The 24,022-nt window shown below is 43.1% G+C and overlaps 3 long non-coding RNA genes and 1 pseudogene across 5 annotated transcripts; 2 read left to right on the forward strand and 2 right to left on the reverse strand.

The window, feature by feature from the left end:
* The first annotated feature begins 703 nt into the window (after positions 1-703).
* LOC140583150 (uncharacterized) lies at positions 704-5,839 on the forward strand (annotated as a pseudogene).
* A 1,887-nt stretch (positions 5,840-7,726) lies between these two features.
* Positions 7,727-14,475, forward strand: LOC140582959 (uncharacterized). 3 transcript variants are annotated; one of them, XR_011985764.1, is made up of 4 exons: positions 7,727-7,785; positions 13,193-13,257; positions 13,726-13,826; positions 14,250-14,475. It is a non-coding gene; the product is annotated as an uncharacterized lncRNA (long non-coding RNA). The 3 variants fall into 3 exon arrangements; XR_011985765.1 differs by lacking the exon at positions 7,727-7,785 and adding an exon at positions 11,689-11,710; XR_011985763.1 differs by lacking the exon at positions 7,727-7,785 and having other exon boundaries at positions 12,944-13,257.
* A 3,226-nt stretch (positions 14,476-17,701) lies between these two features.
* LOC140583114 (uncharacterized) lies at positions 17,702-18,351 on the reverse strand. The gene is made up of 3 exons (XR_011985903.1): positions 18,143-18,351; positions 17,940-18,032; positions 17,702-17,852 (listed from the first exon to the last, which is right to left on the reverse strand). It is a non-coding gene; the product is annotated as an uncharacterized lncRNA (long non-coding RNA).
* Positions 18,352-19,353: 1,002 nt separating this feature from the next.
* Positions 19,354-19,904, reverse strand: LOC140583115 (uncharacterized). Its single transcript, XR_011985904.1, has 3 exons — positions 19,867-19,904; positions 19,562-19,664; positions 19,354-19,472 (listed from the first exon to the last, which is right to left on the reverse strand). It is a non-coding gene; the product is annotated as an uncharacterized lncRNA (long non-coding RNA).
* Positions 19,905-24,022: the final 4,118 nt, after the last annotated feature.

The raw sequence follows: 24,022 nt of genomic DNA on the forward strand, positions 1-24,022 counted from the left end.
AAAAAAAGTAATAAGAAGAGATATAAAAAATAAAAAAAAATAATAAGAGATAGCAAAAAAAAAAAAAAAAGAAGAAGGGAATAGAGGGTCCGGGACCCTGTCCGGCCGAAAAGTTGGTAAATAAAAAAGGTACAGGGATACATTTTAAGGAAAAGACGGCCCGGACTAATTTTAAGGAATAGAGGGTGGAGGACCCCGCATAGTCTTGGGTGTGGCGACCTCCCTATTGGTTGACGAGCTGGTAGGCGAGCTGGGTATTGGGACCCGGGGAATTCAAGACCCCCAAAAGTAAGGTGGGGAGAGGAACTAAGGTCCCTCTCCAAAAGGGCTGGAAGTCCCGAGGCGAGGTGTCTCAAAAATGGTAGGAGGTGTATGAATGTGATGATTTGACTGGGATTAAGAGTATGAGGTATGCCCTACTCCGGGGAATATGAATGAAGAATTATTGTTTGTAAGGCTGTTTTATGTATTGGTGGTGTTTAATAGTAGGACATTACACTACAATAAAAGGTGTAGGAAGTGTAGCTGGGTGAACCCCCACCCAGAGGTAAAAGCGCTGCTAGAAGAAAATAAAGATAAATAAATAATAATAATAGATGATAAAAAAAGGGATTAAAGCAGAATAGAGAAGTAATATATAATAATAAAAATTAATACTAAATAATAGGAATAAAATAAAGCTAACATAGCTGGCCCAATTACAATGGATCGCAAGTTTGATAGAGAGCCAGATGACGGAGGATGGGCACCTCCTAAAAATACAGTGTGGAAGCCCCTGTTAAGGCAGATTCAGGTGGTGAAGGAAGCAGTGGCAGGGGCAAGTAGGGAGAATAATAAGGAGAAAGAGGTAACAGATGCAGCGCAGCGTATGTGTGAGGCGATTCGGAGCGCTGGGTGTCGAGTGGAGGACAAGCGCTCATTGGGAGAAATATTGTGGGAAAAAGAGAGAGAGCAGGCTAGTCTCAGGGACGAGGCAGCTCAGAAGAGAGTGAGCGTTAATCGGATCAAAAAGGGAAAGCTGAAGAAGGAGATAGAAAAGTATGAGAAGGAAAGGAGAGAGTGGTCGGCGTTGGCTCTGTTCTGGCAGGGGACGAGTCACCTCCATACGGAGGGGAGAGAGGAGTGTAAGTCACCCTCTCCTGCAGAAGGCACACAGACAGGCAGTGAGGATCCTCCTCCGGCATATACAGGCCAGAGAATGTCTCCAACAGCGCCCGCAGCCCACATGTGCCCAATGATTAATGTTACAGGGGGAACCCTCCATATTCGCACACAGGGGACTCGGGAAGTCTCAGTCGGTGCGCGGTCTGAGGAAGTGGAGGAGGAATCAGACGGGGGCTCAGACGTCGGGGCTGAGTCCTCATCTCATGGGACAGAAGACAGGTTAGATTTACTGCACTGTGCACGGGCACCAGACCAGCCAGCGTTCCGTAACAGAATAGCGCGGGAGCAAGTAGAGGAGTTTGGGGAGAATGGCATATTTCAACCCGCCACCCCAGGAAGAGGGCTAAAGTTAAGTGGCAGGAAGCAAAGGCAAGTAGAGGTGGTGGGACAGTTAGTGGGGACTTGTGAGGAGACGGAGGAGGACGCACGGTTTGAGGACTGTGAGGAAGAGCCTTTAGGGGAAAACCAGACAGACGCACTTGGTGCACAATACATAGGGGGAGCGCAAGGGTCGTCCGGAAATGGATACGGCTTGCGCTCCACAGGGACAAAGCTAGTCGCACCTTTATTGCGAGGAACAGGCGGAAGAGAAAGATATAAACCTTTCTCAATAGGGGATGTGCAGGCTTTGGCAGACAAGCTGCCTCCCCCGGCAGAGGGGGGAGGACAGTGGCTGGATAAGTTGGATCAACTCACTCAGGGTCTGACGTTGGCCCTGGGGGATTTCCGGGCAGTGGCAGCCCGATGTATGACTAAGCACGCTTTACAGGAATTAGAGGCCAGAGCAGGGGTTACGACAGTTGCAAATAGTGTGATTCTGACAGCGGTGATAGTGGACCTGGGTGACGCCATGCGAGAGATATTCCCCGCCCCAAGCGGAGCAGTGATCCCAAAGTTTACATGGGATCCTAAGCTCCACCCCAGAGAATATTGGCGACTCCGGTGGGACTCAAACCCACAACCTTTGAAGTAGATAAATAAAATAAGTAAAGAGGATAGGACCCGTTGCACTGGCTGCCATCCAGGGTAGGATGGGGCGCAGCAGGAATGGTTCAGGCGGGCAGTAATGGAGGGAGTCCCAGCGGGAGTGAAGGGGGCTATATTAAACAACCCAGATCTCCAAGAAGCAGAATCTCAGATGTGGGACAGGCATGTCGTCCATCATTTGCAGAGGGCAAAAGAGGAAACACAGAAAGAGGAAGGCGACCTTAAGGAACTGCAGTCGCAGCTGCTGAAGCTGCAGGTGGGTGAAGCCAGAAAAAAGGCGATCCAAGACAAAAAGGCAGGGCAGGGGAAGCAGATGGTGGCGGGGGTTTCCCCAGAGGGACCACCGTCTCAACCACCGGGTCCCTGGAATGGGACACCCACCCACCAACAGGGAGGGTGGGGCCAACAGTGGGGAAGGGCCCGAGGCGGTTGGGGTCGGGGATACAGGGGCCGGGGCTGGAGAAGGGGCGGCCCACAAAGGGGACCGCCGTCAGGTGTCTGTTTCAGGTGTGGGGCAGAAGACCACTGGGCAAGGGATTGTCCAGCACCCGCTCCTAGCAGTGCACGCGGCAGGGGAGGACCTCCTACAGGCCAAGTGCAGGCACCCAACATACAGGTGATGGCACCACACCCACAGGCAGTTCCCCCAGCAGGACTCTACCCGGTGATGGAAGGGGGGGAGTGGGACTGGTTTCCCCCTCCCCAGTGACGGTGCCCACGAGTGGCCCGGGAGGCAGGGGAGGCAGACCCTATGCTCTCCCTCCTGGTCATGGATAAGGTACTGCCGTTCTTGGTGGACACGGGACCCACGTACAGTACTCCACTCTTAATGTGGTCCCAGAGAAACATCATTTGTCTGCCTCAACAGTGACCGTGGTGGGCTTCTCGGGAGAAGAACAGAGACTGCCAATAACGAAGCCTGTGAAAGTTGCGGTGGGGAAACAGACCTTCCTCCACCCTTTTGTTGTGTCTTCTTCAGTTCCAGTGAATCTCCTGGGCAGGGACATGCTGGTGAAGTTGGGCGCCTCGATTTTGTGCAGTGCGGATGGACTGGTGGTTACCCTGCCGGAAGGCACTCGCCTGCGTTGTGACGCGCGGAACACGGGGGCGAGACAGTGGTTGGTCCAGCCCATCCAGAATCAGGCCCTGGCAGACATCTATTGGGGCCTGCTGGAGCCCGGCCTGGCTGGCATCCTGGCGGCCTACTCAGCGTGGCGGCCCTGGATCTTGCTCCTAGAGCCCTATGTGCCCCCCCTGACCCGCCTCATATGACCCTTTTCTATGATAGGGAAAATACTGAATGGTATGAGGAACTGTTTGTTGAGCAACTGGAAGGCCAACAGTGGTAAGTTGCCTCTAGGAATATATACGTGGGTCCCGAAGGAGTAGCCTCAGCCACGGTGCTTACCCCAGAACAAGTGACCTGGTACATGATGGGACAGGAGGCTGTCCCACATGTCTCTCTGGCCCTCCATCCTAAAACACCAGGCCAAAGAGTTGGGCCCGATGGTTAAACGGGCCAGAGAATCAAAGGACTGGGTGCAGACCCAGATCCCACAGATCTCCTTTTCACCCTCCTGCAGTACTTATGGCATACAGGTCGCAGCACAGGACACAGCCCTCTTGCAACATGAGCAGATAGCTAGGGATCATGGGCGTGACCAGTTCCAAACCCATATGTTGCCCTGACTAATTTGACCCCACGACAGAAGTGGTTCACTTGTATTGACTTGGCAAATGCTTTTTTCTGTCTGCCTCTAGCAGAAGAGTGCAGAGACATATTCTCCTTCACGTACAAGGGTTGTCAGCTAAGGTACACACGCCTGCCCCAAGGGTTCGCCCTTTCTCCAGGTATCTTTAATCAGGCCTTAAAGCAGGCTTTGCAGGGATGTCCTCTCCCGGGTGGTGTCACCCTCATCCAATACGTTGACGATCTCCTGATTGCTGCCCCAACATCGGAGGCGGCCCTACAAGCCACCCAGTCCGTGCTGCTCAGATTGTCGGAAAAAGGGTTCAAGGTCAGTAAAGACAAATTGCAGATTGCGCGGACAGTTGTGTCCTTTCTAGGTCGAGTGTTGTCAAGCGCAGGGACAGGTCTCTCCCCGGCTCATCGTTCAGCTATCCTGCATCATCCAAAACCCACTACGGTAAAAGACATGTTGTCCTTTTTAGGTCTCACAGGCTACAGTCGCACGTACATTCCAGATTACACGGGGCTCACACAGCCCCTGAGGGCTTTGGTCCGGGAGCACGGCCTACGTCGCCTCAGTGCAGCCCTCAATTGGGACCAGGCGTCGGAGGAGGCTTTCATCATCTTAAAGCAGAAACTAGCCCAGGCCGCAGACCTAGCCCTCCCAGATTACTCTCTCCCGTTCCATTTGGATGTTTCTGAAGCAGGTGACGTTGTTAACGCCATCCTGTTTCAGAAAAAGGGGGAGAGCGGAGATGTACGTGAGCGTAAAACTTGATACTACAGAAAAAAGACATCCGGCATGCACAAGACATGCAGCGGGAGTGGCTAAAATTATTCAGAAAACTGCACACATAGTGATGGGACACGTGTTGCATCTCCTGACCTCACACAGCGTGGTGGCCTATGTAAACTCACACACCTTTACCATGACGTCGCTTAGGCAGCAGAGACTTTGCAAAATACTAGAGGCACCCAATTTGAATTTTTCCCACGAAGGGATTAACATGGCCGATCGGATGAGCATGGGAGAACCACATATGTGTGAGTCCAGAGTTCAGAAAGAGGAGAAGGTTAGATTAGATCTAGAAGCCGAAAAAATAGAGGGAACAGAGGATTGGTTCACAGATGGTTGTTGTTTCAGGACGGACACAGGAGGTTTGCAGGCAGGATACGCAGTGGTTGCTAGACAAGAACAGGACTATGTGACCTTGATTGCAGAAAAGCTGGAAGGAGCCAAGTCGGCTCAAAGGGCCGAAGTGATAGCTGTAATTGAAGCGCTAAAACTAGCGGAAGGAAAAGAAGTCACCATATATTCAGATTCAGCCTACGCTGTAGGCGCAGTGCATGAGGAACTCAGCCAATGGCTCAGAGCAGGATTTTTGACTGCGGGAAACAAGCCAATAAAGCATGAAGCAGAGATGAAACAGCTGGCAGAAGCCCTAATGCTCCCCAAAAAAGTGGCCGTAGTAAAATGCAGGGGCCACGAAGGGTCAGGAACAATGGTAGCAAAGGGAAATCAGGTAGCAGACGAAGAAGCAAAAAGAGCAGCAGGATACCATGTGACCAAACAGATGGTCACGGTGGAAGAGGAACTTAGGCTGAGTGATAGGCTAACCCTGGAAAAAGTCCAGCAAGAACAGGACAAAGCCTCTCCAGAGGAGAAGACTATGTGGATGAGAAAAGGGGGATGCAAGGAGGGGGGCCTGTGGCAGAATAAGGAAGGAAAACCAGCCCTGCCCCCCGGTATTCGCCAGGCAGTTTTAGCAGAGGCTCACGGGGTTGGACATGCAGGGGTGAAACAGATGTTAGAAACCTTGACTGTGTGGTGACATCCGTTTATGAAAGACATGGTGCAGGGACACGTTCGAGATTGTGCGACCTGTACCGTTCATAACTCGCGACCCACAGTCAAGCCGGAAAAAGGACAGTTCCCAACATGTACAAGGTCAAGGGAGGAAATCATCATAGATTACACAGACATGATTATTCCAGTGAAGGGGTTCAGATATGTGTTGATGTGTGTGGATGCATTTTCGGGGTGGCCGGAAGCATGGCCCACAAAAAAGGAGGATGGCGCGTCTGTAATAAAGTTTCTAATCAATCAGTACATACCGAGACACGGGTTTCCCAATAGGATCCGGTCCGATAATGGGACTCATTTTAAGAACGAAGACCTCCAGAAAGTGGAAAAAGCGTTGGGGTTAAGACATGCGTTCAGAACTGTCTATTATCCGCAGTCCCAGGGAAAAGTGGAGCGAATGAACCAAACAATAAAACAAAAATTGGCAAAAATCTGTGCACAGACTAAAATGAATTGGGTTGATGCTTTACCGCTGGCATTGATGTCAGTACGGTGTTCTATAAATAGGGGGACTGGGTTCACTCCCTTTGAGCTCCAGACAGGCAGGCAGTTTCCAGGACCCCAGAGAGGGCTATCCTGGACCCCCGATGAAAAGGGGGAGCGAAATCCGAGGTCGTATTATGATGGTTTGCAAGTTCTCGTTGCAGATTTCTCCAAACAGATCCAGGAAACGAGACCTGGGAACCAGCCATCTGAGCCACACACGGCAGAGTGGGTCCTCCTGAAAGTCATCAAACGGAAGTGGTCAGAGCCCCGGTGGACCGGCCCCTTCCGAGTTACCGAGAGGACGTCACACGCAGTTCGTCTACAAGACAAAGGGGGCACGTGGTTCCATTGGAGCCAGTGTGCAGCTGCAGAGGAGCCAGGCAGGACCACCGCAGAGATACAGAGGGACCTCGGAGAAGACACACAGAGCGTCAGTTCGGTTGAACCAGACACCACTCAGGTCTCAACAGAAGGGCAGAATAATCCCTTGACCTGAGCAGGTCAGCAGGGTAGTCTACCCCTGACTGATTGAAGAAATCAACACATCATCCGTCGCAGATCGTCAGGACCACATGGATGATGTGAAGAAGGTCATGAGGAGGGAGCAGAACCGGGTAGCAGCACAAAAGAGCAGGATGCGGCAGACCCAGAAGGCCGACACCCTGCGCCTGGAAAGCAAGAAGTTGGAAAGGGAAAATGCTGTACTGGGACGGGAGGTGAACCAGTTGACAGAAGAGGCCAAATGCCTGAGTGCTGTGTTGAGCCATCATCAGCCTTTGTGCTGCGCTGTGGATCTGCACTCCTCCACCCACCAGTACTTGTTCGAAGCAAAACTTTCATAATATTATTGCTTATAATCAGGTTGATTTCCTTATTACTGCCCATAATCACATGCTGCCTATAATCTTAATCAACAGGATCACATATACTACTTAAAATCAGGGTGATCTCCTAGCGGAGATCAAAAGGGGGAATTGAAGGGTTAATTATTTAAGAAATACAACTAATAAGTTTATGACTGTATGGCCTCTAACCCAATGAAGAAAATAGACAAGGGAACTGAGACTAGGATGAGGTGATCTTACCCGTAAATGGGAAAAAGCAGGAACTTACAGCAAGGGAACGGGTCAAGATGACCCTGTTCTAGACACTCAGAGAACAGGAACCCATCTTATTGCTGACACTCATTTTTTACCCTTGTTTGGGAACATGCACACATACTAACTAGAGCAAAAGCTAAAGTATGATGTAGTCACGTAGATGGAAAAGTACAGACGAGGGGGGCCACACCCCAAAAGGCCTATAAAGACCTAGAGCCGACCCCTAGAGTTCGAGCGTCTTCTTGTACATGCTGAATGTATGTCGGATGTTTGCTCCCTGATTATAATCAGAATAGCTCCCTGGTTATAATCAGAATAAACTGGTGACTTGCAACCACTCCTCGACTGTGCAGTGAATCTCTTCTCATCAACGGACCCGGCGGAGTTCTGACTCCAACAATATGTAGAGGAAAAAACAGACAAATATGACACATAAATTCCCAGCAAACATTGGTCCGACGGCGACGTTGTGTCCCCGGCCAAAAACAGTCGAGGTAAGACGGCATAAATCGGTAAAAATATGTGACACAGACCATTGCCTAAAAATGCATTCAGATACATTTGTACATGTCTACAGTTGTCTGGGGTTGCATGTATAGCTGTCACTTTGAGTTTTAGCTAAGTGCATTTTAATAGTGAGTGCATGTGTGAGCGAAGGTCCACTATGTGACGTCCTTTACACGTGCATTTACAGTCCATCATGATCCTTTATTAAATCCACTGTGAAATTGAGCACGAAACATGCAAATGCTGCTGTGCTTACACCTTGGTTAATACTGCAATAAAAAGTAAGTGCCCCGAGTAGTTTTTAAGAGGTTGTGAAAAGACGGCCACTGACGTCCTTTACACGTCTTTTCAAGCAAGACTCATTGTGGGGGAAAAAGGATATATATTTTAAATGAAATGCACAATAATGTTTATTTACATATTGTTTTATGACAAATTATTCACAAAGTGCTCTGTGATTGTGAAGCCACTGCATTTGGCATTATGCGCCCCGTGTTTTCGAATATTAAAAAATTATTTTATTTTTATGAAATTTATGCATTTACATATGAACAGGTATATTAACAATTATTTCATGCAAGTATGAATTTTTATCAAAAAAGTTCTCTGTCCTTCCAGATACAAAATACACATTGACATCACTTGTATGACAGCTCAGGAATTGTATTTGATCCGAAATTAGTAAATGGATGTACAGGGCAACAGTGCAGCAGTCTGAGAGGGATTAGATTTTGACTGTCTTGATAAACAGACACAGTCTCACTGAATGCTTGTAAGATTGCAGTAATCCATGAATTAATCTATAAGTCATTTATGAGTCAATGAGAAATAACTATTTTTATACAATGATTTTACTGAAGGATTTTTACAGTTTCAGTTAATCCTGGGACTGAAATAACTTGTAATAATAAACACAAACTAAAAGTAAGATTCAGACCATTTATCAGTTATTATTATCATTACTCTTTCGTTAATGATTATTTCAGAACATGAGTAACATACCAAAAGGTTTTTTCGTATATTGGTCTACATATTTTCTGCTGTATGGTGCATGTTATTAACTCTGCTAGTAATGAAATGTTTAGTCTGTGTGATTATATCAGAATTGTTGTGTTTTATGTAATATAAATGGATAACACTTAGCAGAGGTCATTTAATGACTTATTAGTTATTAGGTTTTTTTAATCAGTATGATTTATCAAGGGAATAGTGTTTCAACTTTCATGACTTATTTGATAAGTATTTTGCTCAATATTTGCTGCTTCTTTGACATTTTTATATTTATATATATTTTATATTTATTTGACACCCTGGTTAGGATGCCTTTGGAGGCAGTGCTGTATCATGGTGAGGCTAAAGCTGAGGTTTGTGTACACATGTGGAAGGCGTTTTTCTTGCAGATGTTTCCCATAAAGACATATTGTGTTGACGCTCATTTAGGGACTATAAATCTGGAAAATCTGGTTTCAGTGGTTACATATTATAAGTGACTTTGTGCTCGTTCTTTCTGTAAAGTTACTAAGAAGTACTATCACTCACCTTTTCTTGGCTTGTTTCCACAAACATAGTACTTGCTTATTTGGGCAATCAGACGTAAAACTGTCAGGATTACATGACAAAACTCAATTAAAGGACAGAAGCATAATTTGTGCAGAAACACTTCACATTAAAACTGAGCGAAAATACAGTCGTGCCCCAGTACAGTCATCTGTCACTAATGCAAAACAGAACTTAAGTATCAACACAGCATGACCCAATATTCCAAGGTTAGCCATTTAGTCTATCCTAGTCTTTGTCATCACTTTGATTTTAATTATTTTGCATTAATTTGTTTTCTGTGATTTCTGTACGTCAAAATAATCACTGAAAATGAAGGTTAGCCCCTTTGCTTTAATTATAAATATTAATATTATTGATTTTTTGCAAATGTTTTCTGGGCTGAACAATACTGGAAAAAGTTCACACTGTGATATTTTAAGTCATTGCAATATGTAGGAATTGAAAATTAATTATATAGCCAAAGAGAACTTATTATGTTACTAATGAGTCTGCCAAAAATGTCGGTGGTGCCTTTAGACACATCACTTGCTTCTGCTCAGTATCATCTCCATGGAATGTCAGCTGCAATAACACTGGGTTGACGAACCAATATGCACTAGTGCGGGCAGCATGGTGGTGTATTAGCTAGCACTGTTGCCTCACACACGTAAACGGTAAACAAACCATTTCTTTTGGTCATTGCTTAACAATGCTGTTTTGACAAGAAGGACTAACTTGATTATTTGAAAACTACCTCTTGTCCACCCTGTAAGGCATGACCCTGGAACACAGTCCAATTAGGCGGTCGGTCCCTTAAGTGCCATTGCTGTGAAGAAAGTACAAATCCACAATAGCAAGGATCATGCTTTAGCATTGTCATGGTAACGTGATATGTTTCATGCTGTCCCATTCCTATTTATACCATTTCAAGCTCACTCAGCCTCTCAACCTCAATCATTTACCATGTCATATTAATTAATTCTCTAATGGTATAGTGCTTAGAGAGCATATTGGGATTGGACCTTAGAATGATAGCCGTAAGTTCAAAAGTATTTAAAGTTGACAGTAAGCACACATAGGTAACATATTCCATTCACTCACTAATATTTCCTCAAACTTGCTGTTTCAAAAACAAATACAAGCAGGAGTAGATACCTACGTGTTATGGAGATCGAGGGTTTATTAGCAAGGCTGGTTTCTGTTCAACCGGGAGCCCTGCCGTTCGGGATGAGACAGGAAACAGCTGCCTCCTGGAGGCCAGAAAAGAGGGCCGGGCCGACTCTGAGGATGGGGTCTATGTTTCTAAGGGCGGTTGTGGTGGAAGGGCAGTCAGGTCCGGGTCCAAAAGTGGTACTCAAGCATTTTTCTGGGCCGTACCCCTCCCAGTTCACAAGATAGTGGAGTTGCCCCGGCACCTGCAACAGTCTAGGAGGGCACAGATAGTATAAACCTTATCCTCATCTTGCAGTGTCTGAGGGGCCAGGACAACAACATCAGTGCTGGGATGCATGGAGCTGTAATGTACCGGTTTCAGTAAGTAAGCATGGAATGTGGGTGAGAGATGGTACATACTTGGATGCAGCAGACGGTACTAGTTGGGACTGACCCAGTGTACCACTTTGAAAAGCCAATGAACCAGGGTGCCAATTTCCGACTGGTTGGCAGCTTCAAATTTTGCGTCGATAACCAGACACGTAGACCAGGTTGGTAGATGGGAGTTGGACATCTCCAGTGGTCAGCATGGGTCTTTTGTCTAGCTGCTTGGTGTTCGAGGAGACGGCGGGAGACCATACCTCCTTACAGCATCCCTCTTCAATGAGTGGGACGTGGCATAGGGTTGCATCCCACAGGAACAGTGGTGGCTGGAAACCTAGAACACATTGGAATGGAGTAAAGTTAGTACTGGGGTTGATTTTGCCATACGGGCATATATGGCCCAAGGAAGGTGACATGCCCAGTCGACAATTATTCACAAAGTGCTCTGTGATTGTGAAGCCACTGCATTTGGCATTATGCGCCCCGTGTTTTCGAATATTAAAAAATTATTTTATTATTTTTATGAAATTTATGCATTTACATATGAACAGGTATATACCTGGTTACCATTTAAAGTCCGAATTGGTTGTGGATTGTCAAATAAAAAAAAAAGTTTACTCGCTTTACTCTGCGTGCGTTTTATTTCCCCATGTGGATACATAAAGTTTTTTAATTTGAATTTGGAAACAGTTGGCAGTCTCGCGATATTCCAGATTATCTTGAGAGAGAGAGAGAGAGAGGGAGAGGAACAGTTAACGGATTTTCACGAGTCTTATTTACTGACAAGAAGAGAGGAGGGTGAAAGTTATTATGTCTATATAAAAAAACTACTGTTGGGTAAGTCCATTTTGTATTGTTTTATAAATTTTACGTTTGACACGAAGGAACTAAAATGTAGTTTGAGTTTGGCTAAAATTAACTAGCAGGCTAAAAGTTAGTAGTGTTAACGTTAGGCTGCTCCTAAAAACAAACTCTGTTAGCATGAGTTCGCAGGTATAAAGCCCCATGCGGTCTCTACACTTAAGTTGAGCTATTTTATGCAGTTGAGCAAACTTCTTGCTGGAAAACTGATAGCAAAATGACCAAGTCCCCAAAATGTTAAGTTTGCTGGATTTTGTTTCACTGCCTTAAAAAATAATTACAAATGAGCAGAGCAGTTTCATGCTACTGCAGGAACATGGTGTAATAGATATGGGGTTCCCAACCCTGGTCCTCAAGGACACCTGGCCTAATTGTTTTCTAATTATCCCTGCCCTACCCACTGCTGGTTACCTGGATCAGGTGTGTTCAGTCAATCAGAAGCTGGAAGATATCATTTCAGATAAGATTGGAGTGGGGGAGGGCAAATCAGTAGTGCGTTTGGTATGGCAAGAAGTGCTGTTGTAACTGCTTAAATTGACTTTAAAGCGAGATGTTTAATGAAAGATCTTTTAAATAAAGTAAAAAAAATAATAATTTGTTAAAACCCAAGCAAATGGTAAACATTGTAGTAGCTATGAAATTCAGTTGATAATAGCATACCAGTATGTTTTAATGATCCAGTAAGTTTTACTGTTCAATGTAGCCTTTTGAGATTTTTCAAAAAGTAAATTACCTGAAAGAGACTGTGAAATGTTGAGCAAAATGTAGGAAGAGCTCAAGAATAACATGGGCTGGCGTCTGTAAATGAATTTTAACATGGATGTTTTCAGTAACTACTTTAAAATAATTTTGTAATTTTAGATTTGCTAAACATGTCCTCTGAGTACCAGAGGAAGTGGAGACGACGAAGGGCAAAGGTTGATTCCTTAGTGGAATATGATAGCAGCTCTGATTCTGAGGGGTCAGTGGAGCCAGCCTTGGCGGGAGAGGGCAGTCCTCTCACGGAGGGATCAACACACGACGAATTACATCCTATGGTGGCCTGTAGTTCTTCTGTTAGCACAGCAGTGGTGTCAATTAGACATGAAGAAGAATACAATTATGATACTGATTCTACTGAAACTGAGTCTGAGCAGTTGGATGAGGCTTCGTGTTCAATTGTTGAAACACCATCTCTTCACAAGGACTTGACTATTTGGGCTACTGCTACAAACCAGACCCACAAGGCATTAAATGAGCTTCTGGATGTGCTCAGACGTCATGGCCATAGACTTCCCAAAGACGCTAGAACTCTTCTTGAAACTCCACAAGGAGTGCCAGTTCAAAATAAATGCAATGGACAGTATATTTATTATGGTATTGAGCGTTATGTTCTTGAACACTTTTCAAAAGAGACACTGCCAGGGAAATTTGAACTGTGCTTTAATATCGTATTACAGATTGTGATGTCACATTTAGGTTCAGCAACTGTCCAGAGTTGGGGGATCTTCTCTCAGGGACTGTGTCAATAAAGTCATGAACAGGTATGTATTTTACCTTGCATTGTTTGTATTGCTGCATAATTCAGAAATAAAATGTATATGTAAATGTATATTCTGGCCAAAATAAGAAACCCAGCTTTGGGTATTATTTTTTTTTTTTATTACAGATTTAATCTTTCACACACATCTCCTCACATACATGCCTATTTTCTAGTTCAGAAGGTTTTAGATGTCTACTGACTTAGTCTGCCAGACTGAAAACCAAAAAATCAAAACATAATTTCAGTGTAAGCCATTAATGACTAATTAGTTGTCTCAAAAAATGTGGATATGGATAAGAACATAGTTCAGGGAACTTGTTACCTGACAGATGAGTGGTTGTTAAAGTGTATGATTTAACATTGCATGCAAGTAACATGCTGATAATATTACAACTACAATAATTGTAATATTGACCTTACATGTAAATTTTCCTGATGGTGAAGTAATCCTGAGTAATTTCTTTCACAGAATCATGTCGAATGCCTTAATGGCAAAATTCAACATGAGGGGTGGTGGCCAACTGCAAAAGAAGCCATTTAGAGATACAATCATATTCAATATAATTCAAGGTAATTTTGCCCTTATGACGTGAAATTTTGTACTTTTTCTTATTTTATTTTTATATTTTTTATTGGTACCTTTTATCTATTGAAGGAATATTGTCTTAAAGACCACAGAAATGTCCTGTTTACTTTCACACAGTTACACACCTACTTATGGAACTTGCTCAACCACAGTGGTTTTGAAGGGGAAGGGAACATGCTATTTTTTCATTCACCTAGCACACATTTAATGCAGAACATCTTTTATTAACCAAAGATTATTCAACAGAAAAATGTCGTGTAATGCATGTTGATTACTTTTTTCTAATGTTTCGTTAATGAAACTGATAATGTTGTTCCAAGATGTATTTTTAATGTCGTCGTAGGATCATAAAGACAATTTTGCCCTTTTGTAATTATTTATTTATTTTTTAAATTCAATTCCCTCAGATGCAGTAAAAAGATGGAGCGCAAATGCAACAGACTCCGAGATTGAGGCAGCAATGGCTGAACACCTAAAACATGCTCCAGGAAGAGCTGGGGGTGGGGGATATAGGAAATGAGCCCGTTGACAGAAATAATTCATGTGTGTGTTCATGTTCTTGTTCTTTTCGTTCTTGTTTAACTAATGTTTAATTGTTACTATTTACAGTTCTACTATATATTTAGCCTTTGTTTAAAAATGTTGTATACTTTTATATTTGTATGTGTGTACTGTATGTATGTACTGTATGTGTTTTATATATAATGCACACAAATATTTAAATATATTATATATATTTATTTGTATATTTATATGTATGTATATGTTATATAAATATATATATTTTTTCTTATTTAATACAAAAAAGAAATGTTTTGTAATGTAAACGTCGATTAAACGTTGTATAGACGTTGAGGTCTGACTGGACTGATTTTGGACGTTTTTTGAACCATTTATATTCTGATGTGCATTTCACAATAAGGACGTTTATATTCAGGCTACTAAGTACACTGACATAACGCAGAAACACATCTTAAAAACATCCAGATGACGACGCATTAGACGTCCAGAAAAGACGCCAAAAAGACGTCGAATACACGGCAAGTTGACGTCAAAGACGTCCGTTCAACTTTCATTTCGGAACTATTTTTCAACCATGACGGGACGTGTCGGAGGGACGTCATTTCAAAGGTCATCAAACGTCCAAATGTTTGCTGGGTTGTTATTGCTGGTGTGATATGTTGATCGAGTTTGCATACGAATGTTTCTTCGCGTGGTTTCTAGTTTGAAAAGTACACAAAATCTCTCGTAATCGGATCACGATAAAATCTATCTGTACTGACCACCTATAAATAACTGCTTTCCTAATTTTTTCTCTGCAGCGATGAATTATAACATGCAACATAGACTTTCTATGTGTATTGTTGGAGTCAGAACTCGACAGGTGTTGTGCCGAATTCTGCACCCCTGCCGTGAAATGCACCCCCTGTCGGGAGCGCGCACCGCTCTTTTCTTCGATTCGAAGGGGGAAAAGACGTAGTTCCGTCAATCTAATTATGCAACAGAAATATTAAATTTCGCTTGTACATTTAGAAGACCTTTATCACTGTTTCACTTCACGAAGGCTGCATTTAACCCAAATAAAAGTTATAAACTGTGACATGTAGACGATGAGCCCCGAACGAGAACGTATGTTATTTATTTGTCTCATCATTATAGTTTACTAGTTTGAGAACAAGGAAGTCCTTAGCTTTAATAACCAAAGGAAATCAGAGAAGGGGTTACAGCACAAAGTGTACTGTACTGTTACGTTTTACATGGCAGTGTCACGCACGTAAAGGCAGTGTCTCGTGACTACGCCGGCACTGTCACGGGGCAGTGTCACGCACGTAAAGGCAGTGTCCCGTGACTACGCCGGCACTGTCACGGGACAGTGTACTGTACTGTTACGTTTTACATGGCAGTGTCACGCACGTAAAGGCAGTGTCTCGTGACTACGCCGGCATTGTCACGGGACAGCGCAGAACTGTACTGTTACGTCTGGCATGCACGTATTGGCAGTGTCTCGTAGTACAGTCTGACTTGTCTGATTATCCCGTGGCAGAACGTTGAGTGCCACTGAAGGTATATTCGTCCAAAACAAACCAATATTCAATCATTGGCAGTTCTGTTTTTAATCACCACTTAGTCTTGTCGTATTTATTAGGCTATATTAATGGAAACATAATACGTGGGAAGATGTGAACGTGATTTCTACTGTTACTTAATGACAAAACAAAGAAGTTATGGCAATGATATGCTATTGTTTTTCATCCAAAGACGCGCCCCTAGTGGTACATGACAGTTACTTCAGATTGTCACGCTGCGGGGGAAATACGATTTCTGGCAGCACACTCATAATCCAACGCTTTGTATAAGCGTATTTTTTCACATCGCTGTAAGCATTACACTGCTGAGAGAACGTGAATGCAATATCTACCATTTATTAATAAAAAAAAACATTGAAAACCTGATGTGTAACGAAAGCTATCGTAGCTATTCCAAAGACGCGCCCCTAGTGGCACATGCCAGTTACTTCAGATTGTCACGCTGCGGGGGAAATACGATTTCTGGCAGCGCACTCATAATCCAACGCTTTGTATAAGCGTTTTTTTCACATCGCTGTAAGCATTACACTGCTGAGAGAACATGAATGCAATATCTACCATTTATTAATAAAAAAACATTGAAAACCTGATGTGTAACGAAAGCTATCGTAGCTATTCCAAAGACGCGCCCCTAGTGGTACATGACAGTTACTTCAGATTGTCACGCTGCGGGGGATGTACGATTTTTGGTAGTGCACTCATAATCCAACGCTTTGTATAAGCACATTTTTTCACATCGCTGTAAGCATTACACTGCTGAGAGAACGTGAATGCAATATCTACCATTTATTAATAAAAAAAAACATTGAAAACCTGATGTGTAACGAAAGCTATCGTAGCTATTCCAAAGACGCGCCCCTAGTGGCACATGCCAGTTACTTCAGATTGTCACGCTGCGGGGGATGTACGATTTTTGGTAGTGCACTCATAATCCAACGCTTTGTATAAGCGCATTTTTTCACATCGCTGTAAGCATTACACTGCCTTGAGAGCGTGAATGCAATATCTACCATTTATTAATAAAAAAAACATTGAAAACCTGATGTGTAACGAAAGCTATCGTAGCTATTCCAAAGACGCGCCCCTAGTGGCACATGCCAGTTACTTCAGATTGTCACGCTAAATGGGTTAGTTTTCTGTTTCCTTTTAAGGAAGGTTGTTTTATAAGGGTCATTACAATGCAAACAATATGTTGCATGTACAAATTAATTACAGAGGCGTTTTTATTACAGCATTTACTAAATGCCATGCGTATATGGCAGGCCAAATTGTCTTTCAATAGTCTCAGGCTTAGTCGAAATAACTTGATTCCTACTAGTAGAAACTGCAAAAGAAAAATTGCATTTTTGCATTAAATTTTTACTAGTAAAAAGTTATGTTGTAAAGCTCTATATATTTATTATTATTATTATTATTATTATTATTATTAATGACAATAATAATATCCTATAATTTAGCCCAGTGCTCCTGTAGTTTGCCTAATGTCATATGTGGCCCCACAGTGGAGATCCTCCTAGCAGAGGTTGCCCAGTTTTCTGCAGCCAGATCCTTCTCAGTTTGTTACCTATAAACAGTCTTCAGGTGCTCTTCTCATGAGAGTGGTGATGATCAAATTAAGCTTCATGAACCATTTGCTGTATTTTCTCACCCCGCTAGATTTCATTTAGCCATCATTAACACAGAGACTAACATCACAACCATTACATTAGGGTTTAACAGTTACAGGTCTCTCTTTGCTTTATCAAACAAATAAAGGGAACGATGCACAAATGTTGTCGAAAAACAGTAACAAACGTTTTATTAAATTTAGTATTATAAGTTTTCTTCATGCATTTTTCATGGTGTTAAATTTCCAGACTGAAGGCAGAGTTCAGCTTTGTAGCGACAAAAGCCTTCATGGGTCATCAGAATTTTGATGGTGACCTTAAAACAGATAACAAAGTTAAGCATAGTCTGAGCTTCTTTTATCTAATATACAGAATTATATTTTTTTGTGCATTTTTGTATTACCTCAGGAATCATGATATCAAACATGAAGTCCACCATGTCTGGGTCATCACTGAGCTTCAGAGCCCTTTAGATTTTATCAGCCAGTTGATTGGTCTGTTTAACAGATACGACACTACTTTGCAATGAGTGTAGAAAATGTATGAGCCTAGTTTTCAGTTTTTAGAAACCAATTTTACACGACTCTTGTTGTTTAAATCACTTACATCATCTTCACTGAAGAATAAAGACCTTGGTTTGCATAGCTGTTTGAGTCTCAGGGAAGTCTCTGGATGCTCCCATAGATACATCCGACATGATCTCTGTTGTCTTGACAGCAATGCGTCATGTAAAGCCTGTAGAAAACAACTGATAATATTAAAAACACTAACAGTTGATGCTGTAACTGCCCACTGCAGGGCTGCCAACTTCAATCGGCTGGCTGGAGTGAGATTTTCAATTCAAGTCTGTACACACATGCACATGCATTTATATGTATTTAACAGTTTATTGCCTTGTAAATAATCTGTAGGGTTTGCAAACTACTGCAATGGTTTTGATGTAGCTATTTTTTAGACTTCTAAAGTAATTGTATAGATTTGCTATAAGATTTCTTGTATGAGAGTCAGAAAGCGTGAGTGTCAGATGCGTGAAAGATATAAAAATATATTGTAATTTAACAGTATTTTGCTGGTTGCATTACTTTTCTGTGAATATACTGTGACAGTAGATTATGGTAAGTTTTCAATGATGTACAGAAACAATGTTGTTGGGACAGCTGTATTCTACTGTGTCACAACTTTTTTCTATGTATGCCAAAGAGGTTACGGTACAGTACAGTTTTGTTTCAGTGGAAAATGGGAAGTTTAAAATAGATTCTGTACACATTATTACTCATTATCATGTTTTCAGTCTTACACAATTTTATTATTATTGTTAGAAACTTTTGTGTATGATATTTACATACCTGTCAAAGGATCTCTGAAGTGGCAATTGACAGCCGCAGTTAAAGCTACCTTTTAGACTCTTCTCCTGAACACCAGCACAGTCTGTGTGTAGCCACCCATTGCACTGGTCACATTGAACCCAGCTTAGCACAGTGACCTCGGGATACAATGAACTGTTGGTGTGAAATTAATATTGAAAGACAAACATTAGGTAAAATAATCTGGAGAGTTTTACAAAAATGTAGTGTGTATAATTGAATGTTCTTACCCTTCTACTGCTAGCTTCTGAAATGTACACACATGCAAGGCAGCTGCCATGCAAACTTCGCCTCTACTTCTTTTAACCTGGTAACAAGATACCCATAAACACAATGGTACAGAATGATTGATGCACAGCTAACATGTTTGTTACCCATTTCATTGAAACAGAAAAGTGATTTAAAATTATTTGTATCTATCAATATTAAGAGCCTAACCTGCCACTCTGTCTCACCTGGATTACTCTGTCTTTTATGAGGGATGTAGCGTGGTACTGACGAAGATATCTTAGCTGAGGCATCTTCAGTGTTTCTGTCTCAGCAAACATTCCTCTCACCTCCATTTCTGCCATCTGTCAGAAATTGAATTTCCGGATCAATAACATTACAAACAGAAACATTACTGTAAATAATTAAATATTTTTTAAATAATTATACATACTGTGCACACAAAGACACCACAGTTCTGTTGATCTGACTGAAACCACTGACTTGGGAAACAGACAGACCATTCATCCAGGTTCCAGTATGACTGAAATGCAAACCTGACATACAAAATGCAAATACATTTTTTGAGGTTTATTTCTCCAGAATATAGTGATATTTTTTTAAATAGTTGAAATCTTTAGTCAATCATGAGCTTAATATGTTTAACTCTCTCACTTGAGTAGCAATTAACTTTGACAGAGAAAGAGAATAATTGACCCAAAACTTAGAATCACTTTAAAGCAATTTTGCATTCCATACCTTAGAATCTCCATATCTGTTTTCTCAATCTTGGAATGGTATTGCATGGAGTCATAAATTCTAATTTCTTTATGAGCCCCATCAAATACCTGCAAAGCAGTGGTATAATTAGAAATACCATACTATTTCTGAGAACAAGTGTATTACATAAAAGTACAGTTCATACCCAAAGTATGAAGTGGTTTCCTTTTTCTGGTGTTTTTCCTCCAACACATCTTGGAAACAACACTGTACACTGAGACTGCATATCCTGCCAGAGGATAACAACATTTTGATTAGTATGAGAGCAAAAATAACTTTTGTTTTTGTCATTTATTGGAAATGTATTTGGATCCTGGATTGTAAGACCATAATTGAGGGACTTTTTTCCTTGTATAATACTGTATTTAACTGTCTTCAATTTATGGCTGATTTTCATGGGTTCCAAGGGTGATAATTGTCTATATGAATGCAAAGATTCTCAGAAAAACAATTCCATGTTTGAATGATTACCTTCAAGGACCACTCAAGAGTGCAATCTGATATCTGAAGAAGTGTATGCCAGTCACGCCACCAGCAAACAAAGACATATGTGGGCAGTATCTTCACCTGTATTCACAAAGACATACATGTAATAACATATATGTAAATACATCAGTAATTGTTGATTATTTTCTCACAAACCTTCTTATTGCCTTGTCCAAGTTGGGCAATTCTGCAATTTACCACCTGGCGGAAGAAAAAGAGTTGAATAAATGCCGGGTTAATCAGATAGTTCATATGGAAGGATAATCTTGTCAGTAAAACTTACATCATCTGTTAACCATGGTAGCGGAGCAGTAGGTGCATCATGTTCCATTGTTAGGTACTCCGGTGGCAGGAGGCTACGCAGATCTTCTAAGCTTGCACCACTTGAGCCAAACTTAACGAGGAGATGCTTCCGGTCTTTTACCTTTTTATGCAACTCCAGTAGTTTGTCCTTATTTGACAACAAAGGAAATATAATAAATACATGCATTTGTTTAAGTTGTTTAAGTGTTATTGATTGCGTCCTACCAAAAATAATGGAATACCTTGTTTTCTGGTTCAGTTGGAAACAGCATCAAAGAGAACTTGTGTCTTTGCTTTCCATCTTTTTCTGAACAACTAATAATCTTTTCTTGACCTTCTGTCTCTTTTTTTTCCACTAATGGGTAAGGCTCCTTTCCCATTGGACCTTGTTTATGTTGAGCTATGTAAACACAAAGTGTAATGTGAAATTGTGAAATCAGTTATCAATACTGAAATTAATCAATACTGAAATCTATTTGGAATACTTTACAACTTAAGAAAATTTGCAAACTTACATGTGCCAAAAAGGGTTATCCTCCCATCACAGCCAATATCTGTATGGTGATCTGTCTGTTGTTGCATCTTGGAGAAGAATGCCAAGTTGATCCGTTGATTATGCAGATGGAAGACTAGTCTCAGCATAAACATGTAATGAAAATCTTTGAGCTGGCATAGAAAGTATCTTGAATTAGCAAGCTCCTTATTGAGCTGTTCAGCCACAGAACTGTTGAGGATGTTTGCCACATCTGGAAGCAGCTCAAGGCTCCTGAGCTTTTCTTCTGGTCTTTTTTGGTTTCTTTGGTGAAACCGATCATAAAGGGAAAATCTGTCAGCTGTTCGTGTAACTGGATGTGGTGATTGTAGGCTTGGGTTCGTAGACGTTGAGAGTACAGGGCCTCCTGGTTGGGTTAAAAATTTAACCCATGAGAAATTGATGTTGATTTTTCCTTGTGAAGCCTTGGAGATATTTTCAGGTGTTGCCGAACTTAGCCTTCCATCATTAGGCTGAAAAAACTGCTGTGCTGTTCGGTTGTTTGTGTGTCTTGCGACGCGTCCAGCAACATCTGAGATGTATATCGTTGGTGGAATTTTGAAGCTAAGAAGACCATCAGTGTGGTCTCTAGCTGATTCTTGCCACCAGAGGGGAGAGCAGTAGTAAACTACTGAGTGCATGCAACTTGCATGAAGAACTCCACCTAAAGAAATGTGACATATCATATTTGTTACGTGCCGTAAGTTTCGGGTACGTGCCGTAAGTGTTACGTGCCGTAAGTTCAGGAGGATGCCTGCAGGTCCTTCGGACGTCCTGCCCACTCGCCGATTGGTCAGCCGCCCCCTCGACTCCGCCCTCTGGACCTGACCCCGCCTCCCTTGCCCTCGGAGCGTTTCCGGTTCGCCAGCTGAAGAGTTCGCCGCTTCGTCCCTTCGTTGCCCGCTACTTGCTTCTCGCCTGCTAGCTCGCTCTTTGTTCGTTTTTGCTTTATTGATTGATTGATCGTGTATGACTGTTTTGCCCTTGACTTCCGATTCTCGCCTCGCCCTTATTTGTACTTTCGCCTTTGTTTCTGATTGCTTGATTGGTTTTGGACTTTCGCCTGTGTTTCGACTTCGCCTCTCGGTTTTCCCTTTTGATACCTTTGCCTCGGCTTGGTGTTTCGTGTTTCACTAGGTGTGTAGGGAGTGTCTGCCTTTTTGTTTATTCGTTAACGTGGGGATTATTGTTTGTTTGGTCAGGGAGATAGATTTAGGCATTGTTGTTTCGTTTCACCATTTCCTTTGTGTTCACTTAGGTAGCTCAGCTTGGGTTACTCGGTAGATGTGCTTTTGTTTGTTTCTTTGGCCTTTGTCACTCCTGACGTTCGTTACACCTAGTGTTTGTACTGTGTTTGTGAAAAACTATAAAAAAAGACTCCCTCTGTGTCCCGTGTTCCCTTCTCCTAGCCCTAGTTGTGCTGTCCTCCCCAATCCCTCCTTCCCTTTCACTTTGTTGCGGTCCAACCCTAGACTGGATCGTAACAAAATTGGGGGCTCGTCCTTTCCTTCTTTCCCTTTCGTGCTTGTCTGGCGGATTTTTTTTGTGTGGGGGGGTGTTGTGATAATTGCAGTAATCGTGATGGCCCAATTCGACCTTGTTGCGTTCACCCTTTACCCCACACTCGAACAATTTGATGTGTGCCGCAAGGATGATCTGCTACAGATAGCAGACTTCTTTAACATTTTGGTCCCCGCTGAGGCTTCCAAGCGGGTTGTTAAGCAAATTCTGCTCGATGAATTGGTTCAGCAAGGTATACTGCCTGAGTTGGGTGGATCCCCTAGTGTTGCTGCCACCCCGGTTCGGATGTCTGCTGTAGCGGAGGCCAGCAGCGACGATCCAGGGAGTGGACACCGCATGGATCTTGGAGATCCCCGCTCAACCAGGGAGGACCTACTGCTGACAATTAAGTTACGGGAGTTAGAGCTTGAGATTAAGAGACAGGAGTACCAGGCTCAGCTACTCCGTGTCCGGGCTATGGAGATGGAGGCTGAGAAGGAGCTGGAGTTACGTCGGATGAGCATGGGCGACCAAAAACCAATGCCTCTTCCGCGTAAGGTACCCACACCAGGTACACCTCCACCCGCAGCTCGCTCCGCCCGAGACCAGGCTGACGCCCAAGACGCTCCTAGACCCCGTCCCCGATCTCCCTTGAGCTCGCCTGTCTCCCCGGAAATTGGTAGATCGAGCTTTGATGTGAGCCGACACATCGGTCTTGTTCCTGTGTTTCGGGAAAATGAGGTAGACGCCTACTTTTCCATTTTTGAGCGCATTGCTATGACATTGAACTGGCCCAAACACCTTTGGTCATTGTTACTGCAATGTAAGCTTGTGGGTAAGGCACAGGAGGTTTGTTCGGCTCTTGCGTTAGAGCAGAGCCTAGATTACGACATTGTGAAGGCTACTGTGCTTCGCGCTTATGAGTTAGTGCCGGAAGCTTATCGGCAGAACTTTCGAAAGCTTCCCAAATCCGCCAGCCAAACATACGTGGAGTTCGCACGCGAGAAAGCCGTCTTATTTGATAAGTGGTGCGGCGCTAGTGGTGTGTTTAACCACGACCAGCTTAAGGAACTGGTCCTGTTAGAAGAATTTAAGAACTGTGTTCCTGATCGAGTGGTAGTGTACTTGAATGAGCAAAAGGTCACTTCGCTAACTGAAGCTGCCACCCTCGCTGACGAGTTCGTTTTGACCCACAAAACTGTGTTTGCTCCGATTCCTTTGCCTCGTAAAACTCGTCCAGTCGTATCCTCCCCCTCGCCAGCGTCTCCACCACCCGTGGAGAAACGCGAGTGTTTCTATTGCCACGAAGTGGGC

This window comes from Paramormyrops kingsleyae, chromosome 25, assembly GCF_048594095.1.
Source record: "Paramormyrops kingsleyae isolate MSU_618 chromosome 25, PKINGS_0.4, whole genome shotgun sequence".
Taxonomy (NCBI): Eukaryota; Metazoa; Chordata; class Actinopteri; order Osteoglossiformes; family Mormyridae; genus Paramormyrops; species Paramormyrops kingsleyae.